Below are 9,045 nucleotides of genomic sequence, written 5' to 3' on the forward strand. Positions count from 1 at the left end.
TGCTGTGGTAATCTCTGCTAATTGCCAGTGTTGCTGCCAGGCTCACCATACAAAGGACTAAAAGAGCAGGAAGGATGAGTGGCTGCCAGGGAGACGCAATGGAGGCATAAGACATACCAGTGGTCAATGGGAGAGCTTTCATAGCTGCAGTCCACTCTGGGCTTTTTCATAGAATGCTTTTGGATGGAAGGGACCTTTAAAGGTCATCTAGTCCATCCCCCCTGCAATTGGCAGGGACATCTACAACTAGATCAGGTTGCTCAGAGCCCCATCCAGCCTGTCCTTGAATGTTTCCAAGGATGAGGCACCTACCACCTCTCTGGGCAACCCGTTCCAGTGTTTTACTACCCTCACTGTAAAAAACTTCTTCCTTATATCTAGTCTGAATCTACCCTCTTTTAGTTTAAAACCATTACCCCTTGTCCTATCACTATTGGCCCTACTAAAAAGTCTGTCCCCAGGCTCTCTGTTCTCCTAAAGCCATGCTGTAAAATGTAGGAAAGTCACGTAATTAAGCAAATGAAAACCAGTCTAGAGGCATTTTGGGACTGTCAGCTAGGCTAAAAGACAAAGACAGAAAGTGCTTCTCAAAGGAAAGCTGCTGAAATAGGCAGTGTCTGTGTTTGCAGGGAAGAAGAAGAATTATCTTCTGATGACTGATGCCAGTGCTTTAGAGCAGAAGAGAAGTATGACCAGAAATGGATGGAAAAGATTCCAAAATGTAGGGAGACTTTTTGGAGGGAAGTTTCAAGGAGGTTGTTAATGATCTCATCACTTTTACCAATAGTCTAGAAATCGCCTCTAAGAGACCTGAGAGATAATGACTGGTGTTACCTATTGGGCAATTAAAATTTGCCCATTTATGGTATTAGTTACCTATGGATCAACAAAAAATAACAGGTGAAGATCCCTGACTCAGAACAGCTCAGTTCTGGGCAGTTCAGGTCTTAATACTGATGGACAGTTTATGGCAAGGGTCTATTGCTGAAATAAGTCTCATCTGGCATGTCATATTTGAGTCTTCTAGAGAAGTTTCAAAATGGGGGCAAAGAAGAATGGAGGAATGCTCTCCTATCCTCAGCACTGCATGTCAGGCAATGAAGAGAGTAATACCACAAGTACTATTCCATCCTCTTACAGAGACATGCATACACAAAAAAGGAGAGTAAAAAGTGTGCATATAACTCCATTTTTAAGAATTCCAGACTAAGACTGTCTCCACAGACCTTTTTCAGGACACTTAATTTTCATCCAGAGTGAAGGTAAGAACAGTTTGAGCACTTGATGACTAAAGGCTTCTTTCCAAAGCATACAGAGCTCTCAAGACAGGATGATTTGAACTGGATGTTCACCTTTCTCAGATCTAATCCAGTTCAATAGTAGTAAGTGTGAGGAAGATGAGGAAGCAAAAAAGTATTTGAGAATCTACTGCTCTGGAATGCTTGCACGTTCATTGCCAATCTAAGTTGGCAGCATGGATAGTGAGCAGAGACATTAATCACAGAACAGGCTTAAATTAAAGGAAACTTCCAATTTTGCTGCCAATTGTAAGGGCACTGGATGCTTAATGAAATGGAGAATTCCATTTTGAACTTGTTGCAAGCAACCCAACAGAGCAATACAGTCTGCTCTTCCACGGACAGGCAAAGAGGGACTGAGGCACAGATCCCTTTCACTTCACAAAGTCTTTACTAATCTCTTGGTTACAATAAAGGTTTGCCTCAGTCATAAATTCTCACTCAGATTTCTTCTGAAATACTGCCCAGCAGCAGGATTGACATTGAGATATGAGGTTATCTGTGCAGATAAACCTCTGCCAAAGTATAATTGCAGGACTGGGGACTTAAGTTAATCAGGAGTCTGTTCCCAAATCTGTAGAAACCATGGAAAGACTCCCAGTGATTGCGGTGGCTTTGGATTAGGCCTTCATTTGTGCTATTCAACTAACATGTATCAGAGAGACTTCTAGCTGCCCATCTTGGTAGGTTGTAAGACATTAGTGTCTACCTCCTTCAAGGCTATAGCTGGATGAATGTCACTTGGGAAAAGATAATTTCGTAATTACTGTGAGTCCTGGTTATAAGAAATTCATCTTACGATAAACTTATTTTTTCCCGCTGATTTTTCACTTGCGCAGTCATTTATAGCTCTGCAAAGCCGTTGTGAAAATCACTTTCTAGTGCCATGTACATGCATTCCTTGCTTCCTCTGAACCACTGCAAGTGATGGTACAAGGCAGAGGCATTGGAAGACTTGGAGCCACCAGTGAACCTGAAAAACACAGAACAGTCTTCTCACTTCAAACCTTACCCTGGCCTGGGTGTTCTGCGGAGAGACCTCACTGGCCCTGAGATCAGGTTCTGTCTGGTTAATCACGGCAGAAAGTCCTTCTCTGTTACAGAATATTTTTTTATTCTGAATCACAGTTGCTGGTTTGTATTCACTTCGTCTCTGTTCTTAAGCATCAGTAAATAAACTGAAGGGAGCTAATTTCATAAGCATTACTTCTGAAAAGATTATTTTTCTCTCCCTCTCTCACCAACTTCTCCATTCTCACCTTCCCCTTCCCCTCCACTGCTGACTCAAGAAAGTCTCCTCTTCAGATTGTGTAAGCACAAATGAGATTGGTTTCTTCAACCTTCTTTTCCTTTCTTTCTTCATATTCCCCACAGCTCATGCTTTTCCTCCCACTGTCCCTTTTCTCTTTACAAAGAAAACAAAGTGTGTGATAAAAAAAAAAAAAAAGATAAAAAGCATCCTGAATTTGTGGAGGGACAGGGGGGGACTTGTGTGCTGGGACAGCTACTTAAAAAGTATGCTGGTCACCTGGGAAGCACAGTAGTGAGGAACAACAGGTACAGGTATTTCTGTAGTTGCTTAGCTCTAGGCAGAGCCTGCATTTTGAGTGGAGGAAAAAAAAACTGTTATCTTGGGGGACATGAGGGAGAAGGAGTCATACTCCAAAGCCATGCCAAGAGAAAGATACATTGCTGCCCTGCTAGGGTTCTGGCAGGCACCAGTGGTCCCCAGGGCTCTCACCAGCTCTGTAAAATAGTACTGCCTGTTTCCTCTTCCTCTGAAAAAGTAGGTTGGAAAAACTCCATGTGTCTTCCTAGACCCTCCAGGGTCATAGAAAAGTGCCCTCTGTCCTTCATAGAGTGCTCCAAGCATGCCCAGCAACTGCTGCAGGTGAAGAATGACATTAAGCTACATAGCAGGAGGAGAAGTGACATTACTGGGCAATATTTTAGGGGCATTTTAAAATAATCTGTGAAGACTGGATTTCATTCTGAGTTCATTTCTCTATCCAGGTTGTTTGGTTTGAGTTGGGTTTTTTGTTTGCTTTTTGTTGGTTTTTTTGTGGTGTTTTTTTCTTATTATTTTTCTTTCTCATGCTCAATGAAATTCTGGCTGGTAAAATGCCTCATGAGACATCCCAGACAATTCACCCTGTGTTTTACATGCTATTAAAATATATGGATCCAGCCTGTGCAGCTGCTTGCTGTCAGGTCCATTACATCCTGAGCATCCATGCCCCCAGGTGATTTTTGCTGAGGCCTTTCTCGTTCATTGTTGGAGATGACAGATACTGTAGAGAGAGCAGCTGATCCTCAGGGAGGTGGGAGCGGAGCTGCCTGATTGATTGTCCGTAGAGGATAGGTAGGCACCGAGCTGGTCTGCAGTGAAGTCCTGTCTAGGAGGATACAACAGGCAGTTGGGTTTTGTCCCTCTCTGGAGCGTTTTATTCATGTTCCTGGATAATGTGTGCTTTGTTTTGCCTTTGTACCAGATAATACACTGACAATGGCTAGGGTGTTTTAATTTTTTTTTTTTTTTTGCTTTGTTTCTCATGTGTTCCTAGAAATTAGAGAGGAAAATGACATACTGAGTTGCACCCTCTGCGTTCATCAGACAAAGCCAGTTTATCCTCTACAAAACAGCTTGGTATGTTTTACTGAATCCAGTGTTAAATCATCTAGAAGTCCCATCACAAACAATTACACCTTGGCGCTTTCTGTTGGCTTAAACAGGGAAGTGAGAGGGTAGACTTTTGGAGCACACTTCTCCTAAATACGTTGGTATAACTCCACAGCTTCAGGGAATTATTGCTGCATTGCAAACAGTCAGTCGGTCGATGCAAGATTGCAATCGGGGAGTGAGGGTGACTGTGCAAATGGCACACCCGTGTGACCTGTGCAATTTGCTGCTCAGCCTCCTATCTCAGAGCACACATGGCACCCCTGCGGTCCGGGGGACGCTAACCAGGCAGCGTTGCTGAGAGGTTGCCAACATGACGTACTTCTCACTGGAAAAGGCTGACGGGCCACCACAAAGTTCTGTACTCGTGCCTGCATTTAATATACTAAGCTTTCCCCAGCAGGGAAAGAAGTTGGCATGGCTACAACAGCTAGTACCTTGCTCTGAATAAATGGTATCTCTTACCTTAGACATGCAGCGGGAGACAGTAAGGCTGTTTGTGGTTGCACCATTATCCTCACAGTGCCCATGGAGTGTACGGGCCAGCGGGATCAGCAGTGGCCCCGTGGTGAGGGGAACTGTGAGGGGAAGGAGAGGGCCTGGGTCTGGGCCAGCACTGCAAGAGCTTTGTCTTTCATGTCATCTCTACCCAAGGCTGATGATTTAAGCTTGCCTGGAGCAGCATGTGGCGTAACTTGACTTTTAGTGCTGGTATTAAAGTAGAACAATGTCCATATGTCAGGATTTTTAAATGACAGGTGCGTGTACTTCTAGGAAAACGTTGCCTTAGTCCCCTAACCCTTAGCTAAGTGGAACTTGTCAGGTGAACAGTCAAAAAGAAAGGCAAGAGAGGAACTGCTGTCACAAAGCTACCATGTACAAAGCATGTCTGAATTTGTACACAGTTCATCAGGGGCAGCTGATGATTTAAGATCATTGTTCAATTTAAAATGACAGAGAATTTGGACAAAGTTTAATAAGAGTCTGGCACCTACAGACAGGGATGGACAAATATGAATGCAGGTTCTGAGCAGTCAGGCCAAGTATTTCCCTGCCTTCGACTTCAGTACAGCATTAAGGTGTTTAGGTGCAGTGCAAACAACTGCCTTGTCACAGAAGGGTACTCTGAACACTGCCTTTGCGATAACAAGCTGAGTTACATGGCAGAACTTGGAGTAACACAACATTGTATTGCATCCTCAGCAGAGACTCGAGATGACAACAGTTGTGTTTATAAGCTTAGAAGTGCCCTCCTTGCAAAAGAACTGCACGTAAAAGAATGATCCAATAACACTCGGAACGGCTCATCGGGAATCCTTCCTTCCCATAGGAAGGACCTCATGAACTAGCAGAGTAACTCTGATCTTCACTCTGGCACTGGCAGAGGGGGGGCTGCCAAATTAAAAGCATTTCAGATGCAGTGTGCATTTATTTTCACCTGGGCTGGCATGGCTGTTCAGAATAACATGGAGTCACGTGCAATTCAGAGCCTCTAAACCAGAAACCTAGAAGTTCTCTTTTCTAACTTGGTGCTGCATGCAACTCTCCAGATGGCTTTGGCGTAGAAGCATGTTAGACGAGATCCAGTTCTGCCTCTGCACCTTCTCTGCAGCAAATCTATGAGCCCAGCTTATTGTTCTGGTAGCCGGGGTTTTTTGTGTTGTGTAGGGGTTTGGGGGGCTGTTCCCCCCTGCCCCTTAGGTCATCTGACATCCTGAATTTTTCTATGTCGTTCTTCCTCAGATCTAAATGCGTTTCATTAAATCTGTTGGTACCCCTTCTGTTTTGGCAGCTTCAAGTGGTCTGCCTCCTTCACTCCTCAAAATAATAATAATAGAGTTTGAAAATAAAGTTCACATTGTTTACTTTCCTTTATAGCTAACCATTGCATCTACCCTGTAATCTAATAATATGCCTTCTGCTTACATCTAAGTTAGTGGCAGCTCATAGCTTGAACACTTAGGCCACCTCTAATGCGGTAACAAATTGCTGATTATCAAAGGAGTAGTAGCACTTATTTAGACTCCCACACACACTGAATCTAGGTTAAGGTATGTGAGGAAGAAAATGAAGGCGAGAACAATCGTTAGCTCCTTAATCAGTATGCTATTAAACAACAGAATACAACCTATTCAGCGCCTATTACTGGAAAAAAAGGACATAATTGAATATTTAATATGATAAATGTGATGAAATGGACGTCTGGAAAAAAGCTAATGTTCTAGCCTATCACCTTCTAAAATAATCAAAGGAGAGGATGAGTGAAGAGTATATTTCTCTTAATGGCTATAGGAAGGGATGAAAAGTTGCCGTTTTTTTCTGACACTTCTCCTTTATGGATACTTCTGTCTGTCCCTTGACTGTTAGACTGTCCAGCTGTAAAATGACTCTAATGACACTTAGCTCCTTTACCACACCAGCTCAAATGAATCAGTCTACAGAGTACTTTGGGATTTTTTTTTTCCTCAGTTTTTTCTTCCAAATGAAGAATAATGTTGCCTTTTTAGTTCTATATCCTAGGTTTTTCAATTTCATATTTAAGAAGTGATTCTGCTTTCAGATCTCCAAGTTCATCTCTTATAATGACCATTCTAAAGCAGTGAGTCTGTTGCTTTGATTCTATTCCATGTCTTAGAATTTTTCTTAAATTTTATTCTTGGAGTCAAGAAATCATATAAGGGTCTCTGTTCTTATAAAACCACATGCTTTTAGTCTTATACAGAACATCTGAAGAACATAACTGCAGTGTACATAGATGCTAGGAAAACAAAAAGAAACTTAAAAAATAAACCTTGTGGTCTGGTGGTTGATGTGGGGATAAGGAAAAAGGATAATTTATGTTCTTTGAATGATTAGGTTAAGAGTGAGTTTTAGGGGTTTGTTTGGAATTAGTTTTGGAGGCATTCCTTTTTGCTTCTTACTTGCCACAGAACAGTACTAATTCTTAATTCTGGGTTTGTTGTTGGTTTGGGGTTTTTTGTTTTTGTTTGTTTTTTTTTTTCTCCCTGTCTGAAAGAGCAGAATGAGGCACTTCTATTTATTTATAATCTCCTAAACTGAGATACATCGCCTGGTGTTCTTGGTGGGTTGCATAAAAGACCCATATATGAAGCAATAAAGAAATGCTCCCAGATTGATTAGGCACTGGATAAGGCTTAGGCAGAGGAGAGCTGGCCCAGATCCATTTTAAGTTAGGTACAGGTCTGAGTTGTGCTTCATCTTTCCCTGCCTTTTCCTGCCTGCAGCTGTAGTCCATTCAAGCTGTTGTCTAGGATACAGGCGGACAGTCTATTCAGCTCATGTTGTAAATGCAGAAAGGAGGGATGGTCTTGGGGCTACAGCATGACTGTACTGCGGACCTCCTGTGTAGCATTTAACAAGTCACTTATTGTTATCAGAGCTGCCCTTATCAGGTGGGAAGGTGCACGTGGTTAGGAGGCACCCTGAAAATACAGTGACAGAGACCACAATAGGTGAGAGAGAGACAACATGATGCCTGCAACTACATCCTTCTTTGTGTTGTTTATCAGTGTCGCAGGACTGAGAGCGGGGATAAAATCTTCCAGTTAATTTGCTTACTTCACTCAAGTTTAAAACTTGCTCTTCAAGCTTCCCTTCCTCCCCTCCTGGATAGTCCCAGGGACCAGAGAAGCTACAGCCAGTCTCCATGCACAGTCCTGGGCCACAGGACACAAGGATCTAGGTCTGTGGCCATCCATCATGAATGGGTGAAAATTAGAAAAGCACTGTGGTCCTATATGCTGTCTCATCGCTGAGCAGCTTTCCCTGGCAGTAATGACACAGCCAGCAGGCTAGGAATAGGAAGGTCCACATTTTTCTGTTCATGGGCTTCTCAAGTTTCCCTGATAGGTGATTATAGTGAGGAAGCAGGAGCCCACCATTTCTTGCTTGCTTCTGTCAAGGAGTATCATGGAGGTTCTGCTAAGAGAGCTTCCATCAGGAGACCCTTCACCTAAGAAAATGAAATCTATATCACAGAACCTCATGAAATTACCTAAAAGGTGCTACTGCATGTGATTGATTTCCTATGACAGCAGAGATCGAGACATGAGATATTTCCCAAAAGTTTCTGTGTTAAGGCTAGATACATTGGAGCTTATGCAAGTCAGCCTTTCCCTCCCTTTGATGCAGTCATTTTTTATGGAATGCAAAATAAACTTCAGAGCAAAGCAATTAGCCAGTGTCTCTGGAAAGCAGTGCTCTGCCTGTCAAGGATGGGCATACAGGAAGGATCTGGTAAGACTTTCTCTCTCTGAGCTACAGGGTTTTAATCAGCATCCTGCACAGGGGAAACTGCGGGGAAAACTCGGTTTGTATTATTTTGCTCCATTGCTCTAAAGAGTAGCAGGGAAAAAAATAACAAACAACAAATCCCCAATAATCACAGCTCATAAATTCTTCATCATGTGAATGGCCCTTAGGTAGATACATCCACCCAGGGAGGTATGTGACAGCTTCTAGGCACAAACTGCTGTCCTTTATGCGGCCTACAAATTGCTGTGTACACTATCTAATACTCTGCTGATGGGCTGGGCTGGTTAACAGGAAAGAGCTCTTGACTGAAAACAGGCCATTTTTCCCCTTCAAAGCAGATCTATTTTCTCATCACCATGTTTTGTAGTAATTCAGCGATACACAGTTTGCCACGCCAGCATCATTTTCCCTAGCTGTTTAATAACCATGCTCTGAACCGGAGCTGCAGAGTATCTCATTATCCTGCTCCAAAGGTAGGAGAGGAGGGGTAGATGTGAAGAAAAACATCTGTTCCTGAGCATGTCATAAGTAAGGTTATACTGCCAACTGCAGTCAGTGTCCCTGCAGCAGCTGTAGGAGAGGAATGAAATGAGAGGAAAGAAAAATCAAGATGGGAAAACATTATTGACTTTTTCTGCAGCAGTGAGTTTAACCTGAGTTTAATATAATTTGAATTTAAAATATTCAGGAGCTGCTGCTTGCTAATCCATTTGCAGAGCTGGATGAAAGCTCCTATTTGTTATCTTTGGAGTGTGTGCAAAATCAGAAAGAGTTAACGCTGGAGAAGTCTCT

The sequence above is a fragment of the Platalea leucorodia genome (assembly GCF_965183815.1).
Source record: "Platalea leucorodia genome assembly, chromosome: 4".
Lineage (NCBI taxonomy): Eukaryota > Metazoa > Chordata > Aves > Pelecaniformes > Threskiornithidae > Platalea > Platalea leucorodia.